We start from the raw sequence: 22,309 nt of genomic DNA on the forward strand, positions 1-22,309 counted from the left end.
AGGCTTTTTACATGGGGATCATGTACAAAATATCTACATTTAATTTGCTCGTCTTAAACTCCCAAAAGTGAAGACAAAGCAGCATACTGTCTGTGAAGCCATCCAGCTTAGCATAGAGATGGGAGACCTCTCCTTGAGAACTTCACGGGAGATGGGAGCATAAAGGAGAACAACAGAGTAGCGCAGGCTCCGAAAGCCTCAGGACACCAGGCTCTGAAAGCATCTCCTAAGGATGAAAAAAAGGGCATTTGCCATGAGCACTGGATTTGGCTCCTAGGGAAGAAGCTGTCTCTAATTTGGGCCACTTTGGTAGATCTTTATTTCTTCTCCTAAAACTTGATGCTGCAAGTAGAGCTGTTTGCTATTGGCTTTCCTGTGTGCAGCATGTGGGATGGAAGTTCAAGATGAAAAAACTGTGATATTTCACATATATAGGAACCATTGCTTTTGGAGGGTTTTAACCCTTTTGGGAGGAAACAAGGGCTCCTTACTTGACCCTTCACATGTCCATGCAGTGCCACACCACCTCCCAGCTACACGCCCTCAGCACCACCCCCAAATACCAAGGAGCAGGCTCCAAACCGCTTAAGAGAGGTGCTGAGCCAAACCCCAGTGACCCGCCGTCCTCTGGATCACCCGTGCCCAGGTTCAAAGGCCCGGGCTCAGCCCACCCCAGGCACGGGCACCAGCCGGGCAGCACTGCTGGCACAGCACCTTCATGCTATTTGCCATGGGAAGCAGATGGGTCTGCAGCCCTGGAAAGCTTTTCTGTTTGATTTCAAATCACTCTCTGAAAGGCACAGACTCCCCCTAGGACTTTTAGGGATCTTATTTCCAAGGAAAGTAATTTCTTCCCATTTTCCCCAAAGTGAGCATGGATAGAACTCAAAAAACCCCTCTGAATCAATAAGAAAGTATCATCCTAAATGCAGATGCACGAAGACAGTTTGAAAACAACATACTGAAAACTAATTTAAGACAACCATGTTTCTCCAATACATAAAATCCCATGAAATCTACTGGCTCATGACATTACAGAGTTCAAGATTGATCTTTAAGAAAAAGTATGTCCAGTAACATCTGCAGTATCCTCTTTGCCCTATAATTAATCCAAGCTTTTATTTCAAATCATATGAAATACAATACAGAGTAAAAAGAAAAGAAGAAATATTTTGAAATTAATATCTTGGTGTTTAGTTCTAAAAAAATGCTGGGATGTTTTGAGTGCTAAGTAAACTTTTCTCCTTTGCTCTGAAAATGACCCTCTAACCAACACGATTTTGCAAACAAATTCAACTCCAGCAGACACATACTTCCCAAAGAATACACTTCAGATCATGTTTCTCCAGTTAGTCCCAGATCCGGTGCCAAAGACCCATCTCCCTGCACAGCACATTAGTCAGACACTCTTGCTTTATTACAACCCTTCAAAACACCTAAGCAAAATTGAGGTAGAGAATGTGTTGAAGGGGATGAGGCAGGGAGAGGGCCAGGGTTTGTGCATAAACAGAAGGGAAAAATAATAATTGCTATAATAGAAGGGGAAAACAACAATAGCTACAACAAACACCAAACAAATACCATTTTGCCCCTTTGGAAGATCCATTCCTCCCGAAAGAAAAAAAAATCGGGAAGATTTTTCAGAAAAGGAGCGAAGGACAGAAGCAGAGAAGAGCCCTTTCTAGAGTTTGGAAGAAAAGACTTTTCTTTGCAGTAGGAGACAGCTGGCTTTACCGCATCCCAGCCCAGCTCTGCTGACTCTGTGTCAGATAAGCTGCTGGCTCCGCTCTCTCCCCACAAACGGCATTGTTTTTAGACTGGGAAGCAGAGAGCAGATGCCTGATGAACTGGGGGGACCTTGCAGATGTTTGGCCTTTTCCTGGTCCTCTGCAAACAGATGGACTTTTCTCCTTCACAGCTTCAGTTATTTATTCTGCCACTGCACTTTCCTCTTTCCCACACACGGCTGCAGGACCCGATGCTGTTCCCACTGCACTCGCGGGAGAGTATTCCCTTGGATGCAGGAGGGGAAACTGTTACTGTACTATTATTATTGGCATTGCTGGAAGTCTCCCTCCAGCAGAGAGGGAAGCATGCAAAGACCATAAAATCTGTGTCTTGAGCAGCGTACGGTTTTAGATGACGTGTGGAAGAAACAGGTCTGCATTCGAGGGAGTAAAGGAGGAAAAAAAGCTCAAAGCAAGCTTAGACTACATTTAAGCAGCATCTCCCTACAGACTGCTCCAAAGTACCTTGGGGACCTTCCCTCACCCTAGAAGCTTTGCAAGCCAGACAGATTTCACTTGCTTAGAGCCAGGCAAGCTATGGGAGGAGGAGGAAAGTCCATGTACAGGCAGAGCATATCACTGCTGCTCACCTCCAGCACCAACCAGCTATGTGGGGAGCCAACTGGGCAAGGGACCGTCCCCTGGTCCACGTGGATGCGCTGGCAGCCGCCGGGAAAACAAGGCTCTGGGGTTACCAGAGTTAACCATGGGCTGGTGGAGGACACATCCCACCCTGAGCACTCACCCTCCTCTGCCTGATTTACCCCTGCTGCCCCTCTGTGAATAAGGGATACAATGGGCAAAAGGCTTATTAGTATTGACTGCAGCTCTGCACCGAGATTGGCCATTTGGTTGATATTCACCTGTCATCAGCCTAAACACTTGGAGGTACTTAAATTATGAGAGTCACTGCACTGAGCTCCCTCAATGGAGACACATCAAGGCACCTCCAGGAGTCAATTTATACTTCAAGGCAGGTGAAATCACCTTCCAACAGCAATTCCCCCCACAGAGGCAGCCTGAGGCTGGCATGTTTGCAGGCAGATAGCCGCATCCTGCCCCTCCTCGCACTGCGGCACAGCCTGCCTTCAGCTCTCGCAATGAGAAATCTCTACCCATTACTGTACCTTTAAAGGAGAAAATAAACACTCCTCATTGCGCCAGCTACTCGTTTCTTCTTACAGCTGTGAAGAACGTGAGTCAACCTACAAAGGGGCTGCGTGGTGCGACACATGTGTCAGCTCGGCTATTTCAGATACAACGGCGCAACGTGCCGTGAAACCGCAGCTCTGAGCTCTTCTCTCAGCGCCCGTGCCTGGTCCTGCACCAGAGCATCACCCAGCACAACCACATACCATCAGCCCCAGTAATGCTCTACCCCATATTGTACAATCAAGTAATTAGACAGAAATTAAGTCAGTCCATCACGGCTATGTTGGGAAACTATAGCAGAGCCATAAACAGAAGTGATGCTTCCCAAGCCCCAGCACGGCTTCTGGCTCCAATCAAATCTGTGCCACGCAGATGCATTTGCAAGATTTTACCCCTCTCCTCCCCTAAACCTCTCCTCTTACACTTTCCAAGGAGATTTAGACATTCCATTACTACACTTTTCAAATCATGGAATCATAGAATGGTTTAGGTTAGAAGGGACCTTAAAGATAGTCTAGTTCCAACCCACCCTGCCATGGGCAGGGACACCTCCCACTAGACCAGGTTGCTCTGTACAAATAAAAAATTGTTCAAAGCCTTAACATATGTCTAGATCAGCACGAGCCTGTCAGGCTGAATAGAAACTCTTAAAATTTTTGCCATTGGCTGCCTAATGCCTTCTGGGTACAAGTACAAGCTGACAAGAACATCCTGTCTCATGCACCAAGCACCTTTCTCACTTACAGTCTAACCTTTAAATTTTTAAGTGCACTTCAGTTTTTTGCATGATCAGGCTCGTATGTCTCAAGCCTTTGTTTTCGGGAAGATATATCTGCCAGACAACAAATGAGTTGCAGCACAGTAATTGCCTCCCCCTTTGACTGACACAGTTGTTTAGACATGAAGATTTGCAGCTTTGAAACTTCTAGACATGAAGAAGATCTCACATATTCAGTAAGAAGAGACTGTTTGGGGGAAAAACCCTCGGAAACACAAAAAAGCAAAACATCATATTTTTCCCTGAAACAATAACTTAATGAAATCTATCAACCAACAAAACAGGGTTCACACTGGTCTTCCCAGATCTCTGGTAGACAGCTGAAGACTATATGCCCAGATGTTTTTCATTTTTCTCCTTCTAAACAAAAATAACCCTTTCTCATCGTCATCTTGATAATTTCTGACTCTGAAGCTGGTACAGAATCAGTTTGAATCACCTGAAAAACACAGCTCTCCCCTGACTCAGAAACCAGAATAAGGACAATGATGGAGCAAACCCCCACCAATGTGTTTCCATTCTAATCCAAACAGACTCTATTTGGGAAAGCACTGAGCGGATACTGGCATTTCCCATTGCTCTGTCAAGTATTTAACTCCGACTTTTGATTGAGGATACCATGAACCTGTATTCCACAATAGGCGCTGCAAGAACCTGCAGAATATTGTAGTATTCCTAAGTAAGTGGTCTGTGAAACTTCATACTGCAGAAGTGACGCCATAGGAGTTTTATAGAAAACTTCATCTAGATAGGACCTGGTGACTCTTAGGTGTGAACCCCCATCTTACTCAGTTTCCTAAAGTGAACATTTTCTTGTAACATCTGTATTTAACATATATCACTGGACAAGGAAAGCACATGATTAAAATCATGTTTTGTGTTGGCGCAACCTTGGTCAAAACCATGTTGTGAGGGGCCACCGACACCATGTCAGTACAGGGGAAACCACCGCATGATTACACACCAGTTCTACCATCTGCCTAAATCATAAATACCACATTGACCTGTGATTCCTAAAATAAAGCAGCTCCACCAACCCAAAGTACTGTTTAAATTACCACTCTCTTACCAATCACTAATCCTACCATTTGAACTACTTTTGCTAATCAGCTACTGTATTAATAAGCAACAGGGAGAAAAAAAACCCCACACTGGCTAATTTCATCCTCAGCATTTAAAAAAGGAATACTGAGTCTGTCAGGTAGTTGCACTGAAAATTTACTTCACCACCTGCTAGCTGAAATATTGCTTTTATGGATTTATATTGTATTAAAAGGTCACTGGCTGTTTAAGTCTTAAACAGTTTTAATCATTCTAAAAGTCTCTTAACAGTAAGAAAAGGAAGCTCAGAACAAACAGCAGCAGGGATTCTAATTAAAAGGGCCAATTCATCTAATTTTATTTGGGGTTAATTATTCAGGATTCACTCTCTGATGTGTAAGGAATAGCAATTAGTAATTTTAGTGATTTGAGGAACATTGGAGGTGTAATCAGTTAAAATGAGTGAGTGTTTACAACACAAGATGTTGAATTAGTTTCTCCCAGCTGGAGAACAGGAACATTAGTCCCCTACAGTTCAGGACTATGAATCGCAGTCCTGCTTAAAATATTCTCTTCAAAGGAAAAAAAAACAACAAACCCAACCACACGCCAACAATCATCTGGTAATTTTGTTTACTACATGGGAAGTCAATAGGCGACGTGTACCATGGCAGCTTATGCATCCTCACCTCCACCCTCATCCCCTTGTCCAACTACCCAAACCCCTGGGACTCATTGGAAACGATTCCCAGCATTTTTCCTATCTGCACAACTTCATCCGGACTACTACCCTCCTGCCACCCGCCTTTTACCACAGCTAGCTGAGATAATGAGAGAAGCAGCCTGTGAAACTTTCAAATGTTAATTAACTCCAGTGGTTAAATATACAGAGGAAAAATGACCATGCGATTAACTTAAAACCTCTAGGTACAATTCCTCCTGCAAACACAAATCCAAAATAGCTCTGTTGGAATCGCTCTGGATTTCTTCCAGCATGACTAGAGCCAGAATAAGTTACTAAAGCTTTCAGGAGTAGCAGATGAGACTCTGATGGGGACAGAGGAGCCACGTGGGAGAGTGCCAACGGGGAGATCCAACACTGGCTGCTTTGACATTTGGGTCTGAGCTGAGGCAGCAGCTCAAAACCCATTTTTTTTTCTACCTCTTAATAGGTAATAAGGTTTTACCATCATTCAGGCATATCCAGGTGCTTCAGTGGGACTGGAGCTGCAGCCCTTCCATTGCTTACAAATTTGTGACCGCTGCAAGGAGCGGCATCAACACACCATGTCAGGCTCGTTTCAGATGATACAGATTTTATTAAGCAACTTGATTTAGCACAGATGCTATCTTTAGTGTCTTGTACAGAGATCTTTCACTCCAGCTCTGGTCAGCAGCGGGGAAAATCCCACCCACCTCTGTCCGAACTCGCTGACCTCCCTCTAAAAACACCCCAAAGGCAGTAATTAGCACGAGGGTAGGAAACAAGGGCTCGGTTCCCCAAATTATGCAAAATCTCAGCTGCTTTGCCACAGTGGATGCCCCTCATTGTGAAAACCCTTTTTTTTTTTTTTTATGAGGCTGCGTTTTTATTCTGCTTGTGTCTGTAGACACCTAGACGTGCCATCCTTCCCAGCAAAACGCAGCTGACGGTCCTGCCGCCCTGATGGTCACAGGGTAGGGGGAGGCAGGTACAGCCACACGGTGGGTTGTTTTCCCCCATGCTGAACAGCTGAACATCCTACACATTGTACACTCCCGATACGTGCCGCTAAGTAGAAAGGCATCGATACAAGGCTGCATTTTGATTCTTCAACTTATTTTTTTTTTTCCCATATGAGTGTGGGGCAAAGCATTCCAGCTCATGTCGCATGATGACCTCTCTGCAACAGAGATGACTTATTTTGCTCACCTCAGCAACCCCTTTTCTAAACACGATGTGAATGAGACCGTTCTGCTCCCGCTCAGATCACATTACATGTAATGATTATCTCCGTAACTCTGATACCTGCTTAGAGGAGAGGTCTGCCTAGTATCAGAACTCAGCTCTATGGAAAACAAAGCTTGGTGAAGGACTAAAGTTGAGCCAATGCAAGAAACAGCCCACGGCACTGTAAAACTTTAATTAAAATCTGTGCTAAAATAGAAGAAGGAAGAGCCATAAGATTAACAGAAAAGCTCTAAGTACTGTTCCTTGTCATAGACTTCTTTTAGTCACCTAGTCCCACTGTGCCTCAGTCCCTGGGCATGCAAAGCTTTCCTTTGCCTTCTCTCCAGGGTTTATTTGTAGGCGTAAGGAGAGAGTCTGACTCACTTGGTCTGTGCAGCAATTAGTATGACAAGATCCCGCTTTCGGTTGCAGCTGCTCAGGTCCGATAACGGGGACAAAAGTAGTTCCGAATGATTTTAACAAAATGACAGAAAACAGCCTGCTGAGATGGAAAGATTTCAACACAAACAACTGTAAATATGCTGGAAATCAAGGCATCCGAGTCAAAAAAGCAATCCCTATCCTTGGAGGGAAACACGGGCTGCATTCCCACACACCATCCCTCTCCTCTGCAGAGCGAAAGGTCCATGAAACAACTAAACGAGGGAAACGCTGCCTCACTCAGAACAAAACCGAAACGGCCTATCTATTTGTTTATTAGATTATGGTGTTCAACTCATTTGTTCATTGCCAAGAGCTCCTGACAAGAGTTGACATATGCATTAATTTACTAAAGAGGGCTGTTATGAAGGAGTTGAAAAAAATGAGCTACGCCACTGGATTAAGACCTCATTCTCCCTGGGTGTTGGGAGGGAATCAAAATTAATCTGTTTTTTTGGTCAGCTTTCTCCCCTAAGGAGGCAACCAGGGAAGATGGGGACCGTGTCCTTCAGATACATCCTCTACTTATCACCAACCAAATCCTCTCTGTGCCTAGTGATGAAATACAAAACACTGCACAGATCACAAAAAAACATCTCCCAGAGCTCTTTACTGCCAAAGGACTTCCTCAAGTTTTGGAAGCTGCAGCCAACAGTTTTTAAGCAATCTTGGACTTATCTTTGCCTATAATTGGTTTTGTTTTGTTTTCCCCCTTTGGGGGTGAATTGCAATCTGAGTGGTCAGAGGAAACACGATGTGCTGCAGTTTGGCTTGAGTCTTGGAGCCAGCAGTGGCCCATGCTGCAGAACACCTGGAAGCGTTGGATCCATTTTGTTTGCCCAGCATGCAAAGAAAAGGGACAACAAAAACCACTGTCGTAACTAGACCATTTCCCTGGGTGATGGGTCAACCTTCCTGCAAGGTGTCCTCTTCACAAAGTCTTCTGCTGCTGGCAAAAACATCAAGTGGGAAACGTGTGTACGGCTCTCACAGATGAAATGATCAAAATAAGCTCCATAAATTGATTTTCTAACTGTCTCATTTAGTTCTTCCCATCCTCTTCCCCTGTGTAACTCTTACAAACATCCAAACTTGGAAAGATTAAAGCAAAACACGTGTCTTTATCAGATGTGTCTTAGCTCACTGTTTTCACCAATACAAACAGCCCTGGCTTTCTTCCTTCTATTGCAATTAGCCAGTGCTACTGGGGAGCAGAAAAAGTAGATAGATTTTCTTCATGCTACAAAATGAATCGCTTCCTTATTCACCAGTGTAACAGTTGAACAACAAATTACATCCTTAATCCCTGAAGATAATTTAAGATAAAATTAATTGTTGGATAAATAGATTTCACCTCTATCTTCTTCTTTCAAAGTAAATAACTAATGGTCCATATCTCCATATATACATTTATATAAATATATATTTATATGGAGTAGTGTGGTGGTTTTTGTGGAAGGAGTTTTTTTCATTTCAGTGGTATCTACTAGAAACATCACACATGATCTGGCTAGACCATGGAAGAGAAATAGGATTATAATCAAAAGAAAAAAAAAAAAACAAAACAGAGGTACCTTCCCTTGGATAGATTCCACTTGGAGGTGCTCTACATCCCCTCTATTGTACTTTTCGTTAACAGAGAAGGCAGAGGAGGGAAAAAAAAATGATGCAAGCTTTCTCTTCTTTGAGATGAATTTAACCCTAAACCACTGATGCACAAGCTTTCTGCACCAAGGATTACTGCCCAACACCCCAAAGTTACTACACACACTCACATGCGCAGTTATCGCTATATTTTAAGGAGAAATGCTTTAACATTCACACTTTTCCATAATTCAACAAAGTAACTGGTTAGGAAACAACGTGCTAAACTGACTTTTTAGATAAATAACTACATTTATGTTTTCTGTAATCCACGAAATCCCCTACCGAGAACCTCCTCATCTTTCTGCTTGCTGGTCAGAGCCCAGAGCACCGTGGTAGGGAAAACATGAGGAGAGCGAACATTCCCCATCAGGAGCATCCTAAAGCGGGCGAGGAAGAGGTGAATGACAGAGGCACAAAAAGGATTTCCCAAGGATGAGAATGATATTCGCATTCATGACACTGATGATATCAAAATCCCAGGCAGACTGCCTATTCTCAGAATAGAAGCAGGGATAAATGGTGGCACCATGGAACCTGTGCTGGTTTGGGGGGACACGTGGCTCTCATCTTGCCTTCCCGACAAGAATCACCATGATATGGTAGTTATCCAAGCACACATTTCAAGCTTCTGACCATTGTGAGAAAGCAGACGATCGATGCTGTAACTATGCTCAGCATATGGTGCCTCCCTTCCAGAGAAAAAGTATTAGGATCTGGCAGCAGCCCAGGGTAACTGAGAGGGTGCCCTTGCAGTAAAACATACCACACCAAAAGTAGGGTCAATTACTTGGTGTAGAGAAACCTGGGTGAGATCATTTTCAGATTGAATTAAAACTTTTCTATTTAACCAATAGAAAATGAATTACTGAAATATTTGTGGATGTTGTTAAAATGCGGAAGAAAATGAAAATCTTCTCAAAAGATTGTGGTTTTGTTTGAAAAGCCAGAGATTTTTATTCTTGAACTAAAGCGCTGTGAAAGAAATGATAACAAATTGTAGTAACATATTGCTACAGTTTCTAGGCTGGACTTTGGAAGTGTTCACTTTGAGGTTTGTTTTTTCCTCGGAGCTGCTACTTGGAGAATTTTAGGCAAAAAGAAATAATAAAAAATTAGGTTAGGTGAGGAATCTCGTTTCATTTTCTTTCGTCCTAACTTTGTTTCCAGCCTTGCTGCAGGAAAGTGCAAAATCCATTCTTTTCAGATTAATGATTGATCTCCATTCTAAATCCCCACTCCAATATTAATAACCTCTCAGAAAACAATTAAAATGGATATATTGTTTGAGTGTGTGCTCGGGGAGCAAGAGAGGAGGATAAATCTTCTATGAGCAAAAAAACCTCTATCATACTTTGAGGCCTGCTGATGCCTGCAGTGACATACAAAGGTTATTCACTGTAACATATGCATCTCCCCATGCTACCAAAAACACATGCCTGGAGCAATGAACTGGAAGGAGAGAGTGCTTAGCATCACAGGGGAACACTGTATGGTCCATCTCACCTTCTAACAAAAATCCCTTCATCGGTGAGACTGAAAGCGTAGAGCTTTTCCTCCATCAGGTAGAAGATGCTGCAGGAAGGAGAGAGACTTCCAATTTGGTATTACCAGCAAGTGCAAAGATCCACCCCAGGCAGGTGCTTTGCTTGGAAATTATTTTAATGCACAGAGATGCCTGATGTTCTGAAGCTTTATGATGAATCACAGAGCCCATGTCATTGAGAGTTGGTTATTAGCCCAGTCTGCCCGAGCTCTGAGAATTTTGTAGCCGGTGTCTCTACTTTCTTCATGAATTACAACAAGGAGAGATGTCTCTTCTGGGCCAACTGCTCTGGACTGGCTTGTCTCCACACTGCTCAAGGTTAGTGCTCCCTGTAGCAGACTGGTTGCATCAACACTATCCAGCCGCCGGTCTAGATATCCCCCACGACCACAAAGTGATGCCCTGGAGCTGAGGACTATGACTATTCTCTTACATTTTTCCAGTCCCAAGCAAAATAATGAGAAGGTTGTGTTGCTACTTGACAACACGGTGTTTTTACAGCATGACAATGAGAAAGCATGCTGTCTGCCCTAGTAAGGGCGTATGTGGACATACTTAAGGGTGCAGAGTTTTCCTAGAGGAACCATCTTTGGCATAGTGAGAGAAACTCGAGAGTCATGGCCCTAGCGTTTGCCTGGGGAAGAAGAGAACCATCCTCCTTTGGAGAGCACTAACCAGCTTTGCTAAATGAAACCGAACAACAGCAGGTTTTGAAAACTCACACTGCGATTTTGCAATGCATGACTTGCTGCATGCAGTCATCCAAGGTGACTGCTTTATGCAAAAGCAAAGCTCGTTCCTAGAGGATTTAAACAATCACAGTCAGATTTCCTTGACAAAAGCCACCCAAGTGAATAACAATGTTTTCAAAGAGAAAACACAGCATGTTTGGGTACCTGGGCTGTCAAGAAAACAAGAATTAATCAAGAACACACCTGAGTGACATGAAATTAGCCAATGTTTATCTTCCTACAAAAAGGAAGATTTTTCAATTTAAAAATACACGCATAACCTAGCTTTAAAATCCAGTAACACATCTAGGCAAAGCCTAGATGTGGATGTTGAAGATCATTTAAGAAACAGGATTCTCTGCTTTCAAGAGACCGAGAGATTTACTCTATATCCTTATCAGGCCATACATATCACATCATGTCATGGTGATTAGCGTCTTGCTTGATTAAAATCTTTAATTCCATTGGATTTAAAAGGCTAATTTGAGAGCCACTCAGACAAGAGCCCAAGGCTGAAGCTGATCACAAGCACAGAACGGCACGCTGCGACTGCAGCACTGATATCTGCTCCCCTGGTTCTTCAAAATGTTGCAGCTAAAATCATCTAACCAAGACAGATAAACAACAGTGTGTGTCAGGTCAGCCAGCAAAATCTTTCAAGGCAATGGCTCTGCACTGATCATGAGAAAGAAGATAAAACCTACTTTGGCTCTCCTTTCCTATATATTTAATATTTGCAAGAGAAAAATCAGATGACTGCTTAAAGCTTGGGATGATGCACGCCATCTTCAAGCTATTCTTGAGCGAAATGTTTAATGTTTCATGTGGTTTGGAAATGGCTTAAATTCCCTGCTGAATTTTTCGTGCCTGTACACAATTTAGCCTTTATCAAAAAAAATCCCCTTCAATTATGTACTCCGCAGAAAATGCAGAAATTCTTTGGAAGGATCCTAGCCGCCCTTTTTCCCTCCCCTTTTTTTTTTTTTTTCCTGTTTGTTGTTTTTTGGCTTGCTAGGGTTTGCATAAAATTTCCTTAATTGGATACTGAAGTTATCTGGACTTCACCATTTGTGCTAATCATAGAAAATCAACTCCACTTTCTTTCCCCCTGTCTCTCCATACCTTTATTTTCATTGAGGGGAATGGGAAGAGAGAAGAGCACTGGGGACGGGCTAAAAGGTCGCAAACTTTGGGAGGGACCCTGCTTTTTACCCTGATACACAATAGGGAGCTGTAGGTCTGCAGCAGCGGGGCCGCAGTGGAGCAAACCCAGCAGGCGGGCAGCCTTTGGGCAGCAAAGCCTGCAGAAGGCATGCCATTCCCAGCACAGGAGATGTGGCAGGAAAATGGGCCTAATTAGAGCACTGCAATGTGCCAGCTATTCTTGGAGGCAGAACAGCCCCTCAGGAGCTATTGCAGGAGAGCGAAGCGAGGACAGCCCTCGGACCACTCTAACCCACGTCACAGGCATCCCCAGGAACATAAAGCCATCCTCCCATACTCTGTCCTGCCAAGTGGCTCAGGCTAAAGATACCGTCTCTCTGCTGCTTTTGTTCTCTGAACACTTTCATTTTGCTGAGTACACGTCCCCTAACGTTGCAGGAAGATTTACATAAGCTACACACAAATATTATTTTAAAGAAGTGATTCCCATAGTTCTCCTATTTTTGGAGATGCATCTTAAAAAAGCTTCCCTAATATACTGGGATAGGACCCATATTATCTCTTCATAAAAGGAATCCAACTTCTAGGCTTCTAAATTCATTGGTAAGCAGTTCAGACTTCCTTTTATACTGTAAGATTTCCTTCCCATAAGACGCAAGATATATTGCCTCAAGGGAGAAGCAGCTTTATGAAGAGGAAGCTACGTGTGCCAGAATTGTTCTCTTCCATTATTTGCAACATCCTTTCTCCCTCCCATTGTTTTAATAGAGTTGGTCACCAGAAGAACCTGCAGCAAAAACACTGATACCCTCAGCAGAGCATCTACCTGCCAAGAGCCCCAAACAACATCTACTCTTCTGCAGAGCCTTCTCGATGTCCAGAAAACATATGTTTTCTGGGCATGCCCCATATGCTGTTCTAATAGAAACATGACTTTGCTAACAGACTTAACTGTCTGCTCTTCCCACCAGAACAACGTCTGAGGAATGGGTGGCTCACCAGTGACCTCCCACCTACACATATTTTTGGAGAACTTAATTGACTAGAAGGATGAAGAGGGGAAAAGAGAGAGAGAAAACACATTCAGTAGTGACCAGTGTCACAGGGAGGGGGAAAAAAAAATGTTAAAAAATCTGGTGTCTGATGTTCCTACACATGATCCAGAGAAACGTTCCCCTCGTGCATGCACGTGCTTGTGTGTAGCACAGACTCAGTTACATGCTTAAGTTCAAGTGGATGCTTAAATGTTATGTCCCACGGGGCTTTGGAAATCATGTATCAAATTAGGCATTTGTTGAAATGCTTTGCTAAGCAAAAGGATCGGTTTATGTACTTTCCCCAAAGATTCTGCTGAAATGAGGCTGAATAGTTTAACTGGTACATCTCAGGAGATCCCCAATTCTTCCCCGAAGCATTCATTTGCTAGGATTTCACTCTTGCACATTGGGCTTTGGGGAATCAGTATGGGAAACTGGGACCAGGGAATTTGCAGCATCAGAAATGACAGTATTAGCAGGGTAGTTAACGTAACCACAAATCTCTCCAGCTTCCCCAGATCATGCACCCCACCAGGATCACTGACATCTCCTTGATTTCTTTTAACATCTCCTCTAAGGTGTGTAATCTCCCCAAGTTCAAGTAGAGGGAAATCCGGGGTTACCCCAAATCAGAAACTTCTTGGGACAAAAGGAATTTGCTGCCAGTAGGACCGAATGGAGTTGCTAAAAATAAGCAAATATTCCCAGTGTTTCTGCACTCCTCTCCCTGAAGTGAAATGATCAAGAGGATTAATTTTAGAGTATGCACAGTTTTAATGTGAAAAAAAACCAAGTTGCATCTTAGCTTTTAAGCAAAGACCAGATGGAAAGTCTATCATTAGAAATGCCAAAGGGAGAATACACTCAAAGTTCGCTCCAGGATGGAAAGGTCATTTCTAGTCATCCTTGTTTTAAATGTTCTCAGAAGCAGTCAAGCTTTTTGTAATAAGATGGTTTTCTTTCAGTTTATCAACTTGATTTCCTCCAAAATAAAAAAACATCCAAAACAAAACAAAAATCATCAAACAATTCAAGACAGAAACTTTAAAGACAGGCGCCAGCTCTCTTTTTTTCCTCTCCAGAGCAAAAGAGTCATTAAATTTTTAATGAATTATTGTTTAGATGACAAGAAATGCCACAAAGATGATCTGTTGATTCCGCCCAGGGGTGTTTACTTAGAGCTTCACGAGGAGATTTATGAGACGACAGGCAACACACAACATGTCAATGAAGCCTGAGAAGCAACGCTTCGCTGATCAGGTACCGATGTCGATGAAGAACATGTCAAACTGATGAGAAACGGATCAGGTTTCCTCACCATTACATTCAAAGCAAGGTCCTAAACCCCCAGTTTAGGGGGACAGGCCATACGCCAGCTGACCGATACAAATCCGCCAGCCCATTTGGGTTGTAACTACCATATTACTGGTCATAAGATCTGAGAAGGTCAGTAAGGACCTCCTTAGGGCTAAAGATGTCTTCTTTACTCTGGTAGCTCACATATGACTAGGAAGAGGCAAAATGGTGATTGGTGATTTTCACCAGAGTTACTAGGACGACCTGAAGATAACGCAGCTCCACTTGCTAACTCACATGACAGCTACAAACACTCAGCTTCAACTGAGATTTCACCAGTCCCTAGCCTCCACATGCCAGCTAACTGTGAAAGAAACTCCCTCCCCATCAAGATAAGTCCCCAGCTGAAGTACAGTATGTGAATAAGCCTGGTGGGACACAGCTTCCAAACCCTGACGGGAAAAGACAGAAAACTTCATTTTCCTATTTTCCAACAAATACAAAAAAGCACATAGATATGATGATATAAAATTGGCATTTTCACAGTAAACACATCTGTGTCCTGGTGCAGATTATTCCCAATAAGAACTGGAGCTACTGGCTAAAGCTGAAAGTGTTTTTTCCTTGCAGGCTGTGCCTTTCCTCAGCTTAACCAGGCCAGCCCTGACGAGAAGGATCTGGCTTCAGTTCTTCCTTGTGCATAAATAACAAACTTATTTGCAAGGTCCAGACAGCTGCATTTCTGTAAATCCACTCAGAGGAGCCATCGCTGACCAAACGTAGCAGCAAGCGGCCTGTGCAAGTGTCAGAGGGAAACGTGGCCTGTGGTACCGGTGAATGAGGGGCAACCAGACAAAAAACAAGATTTAATTTTCAAACACCATGCTAAAATGTTGGAATCGGCAAACAAATGCTTTGTTGTTTCTTGAACACTTGCAAATGGTGATTATTCCGTATGAAATAATTAACAAACAGGCACAGAATCCTCCAAGCTCTCTTTAGAAATCTTTTCAAAGCACATCCTCATTTTAATCATTTACCATTTTCAAAAAAGAAGGAAAAACAAGGAGGTAAGAAACCTGAGACAATCAAACCTCCCCTAGTCCGCACAAATAGACATTCACTGCCTTCCAATAGACTCGACTAATCATTTTTCTAAGTAGTCAAAAGATTTCGCAATTAAACGCTTATAGAAATAAGATGCATTTCCCTGCTGCTTCTGATGCCTCGTAAGTTTTCTGGCTCCTCTCATAAAGAGCTTTCATTACTCTGGTCATGACGGAGCCAAAACTGCTACAAGAGGAAGCTCCGGTTTCAGCTCCATCCCAGTCACGGACTGAATGCCCAGAACCTTCATCACTGCTCCTGGATCATGGGGAAAAAAAATAAACAAGAAAAGGGGAGTTTGAGTCCTAAGATCAGAACCACATTTGCTGGACAGGTTTGTTAGAAAAAACAATGTCTGGACTTGGTGTAAACTAAGCACATTTGGTCAGGTACTAGGAGATCAAATAGACAGGGAGCCTCACAATTCCCTTCCAGCAGCCTCATGTTTGTGGTGACAACTGCGCTTTCCACCGATGAAATGTGACCTTTAGGCCCTGACATTTAGGCCCAAATTTTCCAACTTGTGTTACCTCTGCCTCCAGTTTCACAGGTGGAATTCATAGCACTTTAACGTTTGAATAGTTGGCGGTGTCCACCAAACACGAGCCCATGTCTTACCCAACAGATTCTTAAAATGGAATATTGCTGCTCCGGAGACCCATGCCATGCTGGATGGTCAACTTACATGAGGTATTGGATGTGCTGTATCTCTTGGGAAAATCAACATGCTAAGCAAATGGTCATCTCTCAAAATAGTTACCCTACTACAATATTTCTCTTTTATCTGTTTCCTTACTGCCATTACACAACACATTCTCGTTGGGGCAAAACGGATCATTAGCAAGAACACTTTGGGACACATACAAGCAGGCAGCACTAAATGTGCACCAGAAACAGGAAAATTAATAGTCTTCCCACGTGAGAATGCATAACAAGGCAAATGGATCCTCCATTACCTTGTCTCAATAATATTTTGGGAAAGCACCATATACTCAGAGTGGAAACACGGTGGTTCAGCAATTATTTGTCTAAAAAGTCCAACAGTGATTGTAGGGAAAGAGCTCAGCTGTGATCATGCATCACACCTCTTGTCTTGGATTAGCTGCTAAGTTTAAAGTATTTTCTATCTTGCCAACAAGAGTGATTTAGTGACATCGAGAAATGTTTTAAATATGAGGAGTTTTCAGGCTCAGCCAAACCAATCGTTCCTCCAGCCCTCTAAAGACTCTTGTCCCTAACAAGAGAAGTGAACAACTGAACGAAACCTCGTGATCTGGGAGCTGGAGATCCACCAGCCCGACCACCTCCTGCTGCCATAGTGTCCTTTCTCCCTCTCGAGGGCATATGTCCTGTTTTTACGCATACAGGCTGAGCGCCCAATGCACCAAGAGAAGTTGGTCAAGTATTCTCACATTACAAACCCAACTGCTTTTTCTGCTGTAGAAAAGGATTACAGGCTCAAACGCCACAGGACCACTGTTGGAAGGGATGGGTTAACAAGGAAAATGGAATTATGAATTTAATCCAAACCTAAGGCACTGAATGGACTAAGCAGAAGATGAGGAATGTACTGCAACACTTCATATATTACCCATTATGACTGTGTGGTCTCATGTCCACAGTGATACTGGAGGAGATGCAGGCCAGCTGTGATTTCACCCAGCTCACACTTTGTTCATGTGTTGCCTCTTGTCTTTATAAATTCATTTTTACTAAGACAGCTGTGTCAGACCTGAGCTCCCAGTGCAATATTCTTTCTATATTTGCAGAATTAATTCAGTCAGCCAGGTCCTATTTCTCCTTGGGCACCACACTAAAAATTACAAATGGCTCTACTTGTGCCCAGTCGGTACAAAAAGTGATGGCAAAAGCATAATGGGAAGGAGAAAAGGACCCAATTACAAAAGCAAGATCTGTAAGATAATCTTGGTCCCAGGACAGTGAGGGGTGGCAATTAGGAACATCTCATCTGTCAGCTGGGGTCATTGAAATAACCACATCACCGAGAGGAAAGGCAGCACCTCGAAATGGCAATTACAACTTTCCAGACCCAAACTGTGCTTCAGCCTTCTCTGCCCCCTGTGCTTTCATCTCTAACATGACAGGAAGGTAAGCTTGAGCAACAGGAATTCAATTTTCAAGAAGGAGCTTAACTGTACTGCAGTTTAACAACCAATTAATGGTTTTGCAGAAGTCATGCACTCCACCCAGGGGGCTGCCTGGCTGCATTGAGGAAGTGTATGGTGTTGACTTCCCAAACTGAGTCACCGTTGTAAGCCCTAGAGTGGTATTTATAGAGTTGGGGGAAAATTTCCAGGAAACATTACTTACTGGCACTCACAAAAATAGCAAGGATACTCTTCAATTACTAAACTTTTAAGGAAGAAAGTCTTTCTTCTTTATGACAAGACAGCAAAGCAGCAGCCTCTATGATTTGCTTGGAAGCAGTTACAATTAATATTGTTCCTTATCTCACTTTTCCCTGACAGTAGAAGATGTTGCTCCGAAGCTATTAATTCTGTACAGCTACAAGGTTGTTGTTTTTCTCCTCTTTCTTCTACTGATTATTTCCAGGATAAGACGCTGAAGTCAGCCTTGTCTCCGAAAACTTTAACTATTCTCTCCTGGAACATGTCTGCAATACCATCCATAGGTTGAATCCAAGCCCATGCATGCAGATACTCAAGAGAACCTAGGTACCAACAACAGCTCAACCACAGCAGCCCAAAAGTCAGCTTGAACCCTTTTTCTACTGTCCAGGATCCCGATTTGGGAGAATGGTTGCAGCCTTCATTAAACCACACAAATCTGCAGGTAAACCTGTTACTGGAAGTCAAGCTTTCCCATGCAGAAGTGAACTGATCCCTCTGCACAAACTAGACATGCCCTAGGATCACAGAGCGGACAAAAGCCGAGGAAGGGCACAGATTAGTAGCTGGAGTGGTCACCTAGAAGTGTCTGTTCCCCTCCATATATGCAACAGTTTCCTTACATCTCCTCAGAGCCAGGGACTAAGCCAGGCTTTCAGAAACATTTTGTCCCTGCAATAGTTTTAATGATGCAACCACAAATTTGGGGGAGGCTCGACCACCTTAGAGCACGCAACTATCCCAGACATGGTCCCCTTGACCACAGAAGTACAACTTTCTGGAATTAAAAAAAAAAATAAAAAATAAATCTTTTAAAAGCACAAGATATGAGGCACACAACCTTGTCCCCATCCCACACACAAAGCGCAAATGCCTGATTTTATTACTATGACTTCCAGACCATCCCCACCACCACTCTCCCCCTCTGAGCCCTGGAGCCAACATTGGCCAAACAGTCTTTGAGAAGGCCTCAAAGGTGTTCCCCTACATGTCTTACACAAACCAGTAGCTTGGAAGAGAACAGAAAGCCAGGGTAATGGGGGAAAGGCTGCTGGCATGAACTCAACCAGTACCTGCCCTGTTTGACCTCTCAGCTGGGCTGTCCCAGTGCAGCTGCTGGGAGGGCACATCAGGTCCAGTTCTCCGGAAAGCTGTCAATCAGCACAGCACAGAGTCCATGGCACTCATGGGACGGGACACTCCGTGCAATGCAACGGAGACCCAACGAGTTTGTTTTGTACGTGCCACCACGGCGTCGGCAGACAGGGCAATGTGCTTTGGCTAGTACTGACATGGGAAGCATTCAAAGCACTCGCACAGAGTTAAGAGGCTCCCCTCACCTCCTGCCTGAGACGTGCTGACCTCCCCCTTCCCTCCCTTCTCCCTGGCATCATTAAAGATAATACAAAAATCTGCCACTTATTTTTTAAAATGTCTCTGTTTCTGAGGGTTTTTTTTTTTCACCCCTGTTTTTCTGAGGCCAATTAAAAATAAAAGTTTACCAGGAAGATGACAAGAAAAAAAAGTGTCCGATATCATCGGATGCAGCCTATAAGGGTCTCACACATAAAAGAATTATGTCCCTGAGCACCTTCCAACAGACTTTCAGAAAATTTCATCTTTCTACTTCCCTGGCTGGATAGTCTGTTTGAGTAATTTTCTCTTTCTCCTGGGGCTGGTTGCTAAGAGACGCGCTATTACTTCTCCCTCTCTTATGACCCGATTACTGTGATCAGCAAAGACAGCGTGCAGACAACAGCCTGACACGGCTCATACAAGAACATCGGGCTCGTTACAAAATGATGGACTGTATTAACACTCCGCAGCCCCTTCGCTCGCCATGGCCTTTGCAGAGTCTCCTGGCACAACTGGGGGCTTTTACTTCCCTGGCTTCTGAAGTACACGTTCAAACATTTTAAATCGCAGGACTGGGAAGGGAGAAGAATGGACTTTTACCTCCTGTGTTTCACTGCCTGTCAGCCAGAGTGGTGTTAATGGATTCTCATCGAGAAACCCTCCTTTCCTTAACCTTCCCAAGAAGTGGCCCAGGATCTATGTTATCCCGTTTCGCTCTCCTGCAAAAAAACTTCACAAATATGTAACGCGTTGCAAGTTAGCACGTTCCCTTGAGGAGTTCGATAGCACATTGTAAAGCTGATCTTGACGCTTCAGGGGCCAAGAGGTGGCCTGGTCCTGCAAAGAGCTGAGCTGGTTTGCTCTGTATGAGGAAAGCAGCTGGAAATGCACCTAACTGTAGGTGCACGGTGGTCCCAAGGAAGCCACTGGGACGTCCAGCTTCTCCCAGTACGTGCTGAAACAGCCACAGCCCTTCACAGAAGAGCCCCAGGTGATGGGGTCAGTGGGGGAGATGGGAAACTTGGAGTTCAGATTGTGAGCTTGCGCTGAGGCAAGAAGTTAAGGAAAGTTGTTTTTGTTGATGTTGTTACCAAAGAACAGGTCTGCTGCCAGCTGGTATGGCTCAGGATGGGGTCATCAACCTTCAGAGACCATCAGTGTCCACTTACTAAGAATTTAACCCTCATCACACTCACTTTTTATAACCTAAATTTCAAACTTCCATAATTTCTTATACGTATTTTTGAAAGACTGTGTTTACTAGTACTGTTTTAGTACAGTTTTCCTACTCTTGAGGGACCCCTTCTCCTCCCACCAGCCTGCTCAGGGGCAGCTCCCGCGGCAGGACCCCTGGGCAGACCCTCACACCACAGGCACCCAGACCGTACAAGGCCAAATGCCACTGTAGCATATCGAGAAAAGTCAGTTACTATATCTTTCCAAATCAGTCTCGTAGCAGAGGTGACCCAGATGCAGAGGTCTCTCTGCATTATTCCTCACCTCCACGGCATTTCCCACAAACTCAGTCCTGGACAAAACAAATGCCAGTTCTCATGTCAATGTGTTGCTACCACCAGCACTTCAGGCCAGGCTTTGCGTTATGGCTTGGTCATGTCTAGACTTAAACCAAAACCTTTCCTTAGTCATTGTCATCACAGGAATTAAGAGTCGGAAAAGACCTGTGAGTCTTTTGCACTTCACAGCTCCTCAAATAGTTTGGGTAAATCCCCAAGCGAGCTCCTAGAGCATGCTTGCACTTTCTCCCGTGGCTACGACTTTCCAGCGTGCGTGCTAGTTAAAGAAGAAGACAGAAGGGGAATTTTTAGATAGTGATATCTGCTTATTCAGAACTAGACCAGATCCCTGCTCATCCCCTTCTGCATAACCACCCTCCCTGGGACAGCCAGAGCTGCAGGACTCTCAGTCCCACTCATGGGCCCTCAGTTCTTGCGCCCAGTCCATCTCAACACGCTTTGCTTAGCAACGAGCATTTTGGGCCTCATATATTTAGTCCAAATTGTAACTGTGCGGTGTTCGCTGCCAGAAATGCCTGCTCTTTGGCCACAAGTACAGCTTCTGTGGCTTCAAGAGTTGCTCATTCATTCTTCTAACCTTTTATTAGACCAACCTGTAATATAATCCAATAGACATTTATTGGTTGCTCTGACTTAGCAGTACTCTGTCTGGCAGAGTAAAAAAGCTTTAGGCAGAGAAAAGGAAAAATATACATCTAATCCTTTATTATAGCAGTTTTCAGAGCATAGAAGAGCTGCACTGTGTGAACAAGGGCAAAAAAATAAAAAATATTACTCGATCGTTAACTGTCATATAACAATTGTTATTATTTAACAGACTAGCATCTGGAGGATGTTAAAATTTCAGATTAAAATAAAAGGGACAAGTGCTGCCTGCTTGCATTCAAGCAATTTCTGCATTAACATTGCTCTCTCACTTTGATTGGGCACCACAGCCCTTTAAAACTATATAAAGGACAAACATTATCTTTTTAAAAGTAGGTTTGATATAGTCGATGACAGATGTTTGCAATTCGAGTTATAAAAAGATGGCTTCTTTCCATTCCAGTGTATGTCAGAACCATCTTTTTTTCTCTTTTTCCGTTCCCTTTTTTGCCCTTTTTCTTTATTCTACCAAAACTATTGTGGTTCACAGAACAGGCCACTGCAAAGATGAATCACTATTCAATGCTTGAAATAATGAAGTGGAAAAATTAAATATAGTATCTTGGAAGAACAGACAGACAGAAGGAAAAGAAAATGAGAAAAAAAAAATAGGCATAGCAGAAAAAATTAAAAATCTACCTGCTGAGGAGTGTAATGTTTGCTTTATGATACCAAATAACAGAGAAAATAGGAGTTCACTCACCAGAATGAAAACCAAGGCTAGACACTACTTCAAGTAGTTCCCAAATA

The 22,309-nt window shown here is 43.5% G+C and overlaps 1 protein-coding gene across 9 annotated transcripts in view; it reads right to left on the reverse strand.

Annotated features, from left to right (window-relative positions):
• LPP (LIM domain containing preferred translocation partner in lipoma) overlaps positions 1 to 22,309 on the reverse strand; it is a 339,264-nt gene that overhangs the window by 180,832 nt on the left and 136,123 nt on the right. The gene's annotated exons all lie outside the window — the stretch shown is intronic.

Source organism: Larus michahellis, chromosome 6 (genome assembly GCF_964199755.1).
Source record: "Larus michahellis chromosome 6, bLarMic1.1, whole genome shotgun sequence".
In the NCBI taxonomy this organism is placed as follows: domain Eukaryota; kingdom Metazoa; phylum Chordata; class Aves; order Charadriiformes; family Laridae; genus Larus; species Larus michahellis.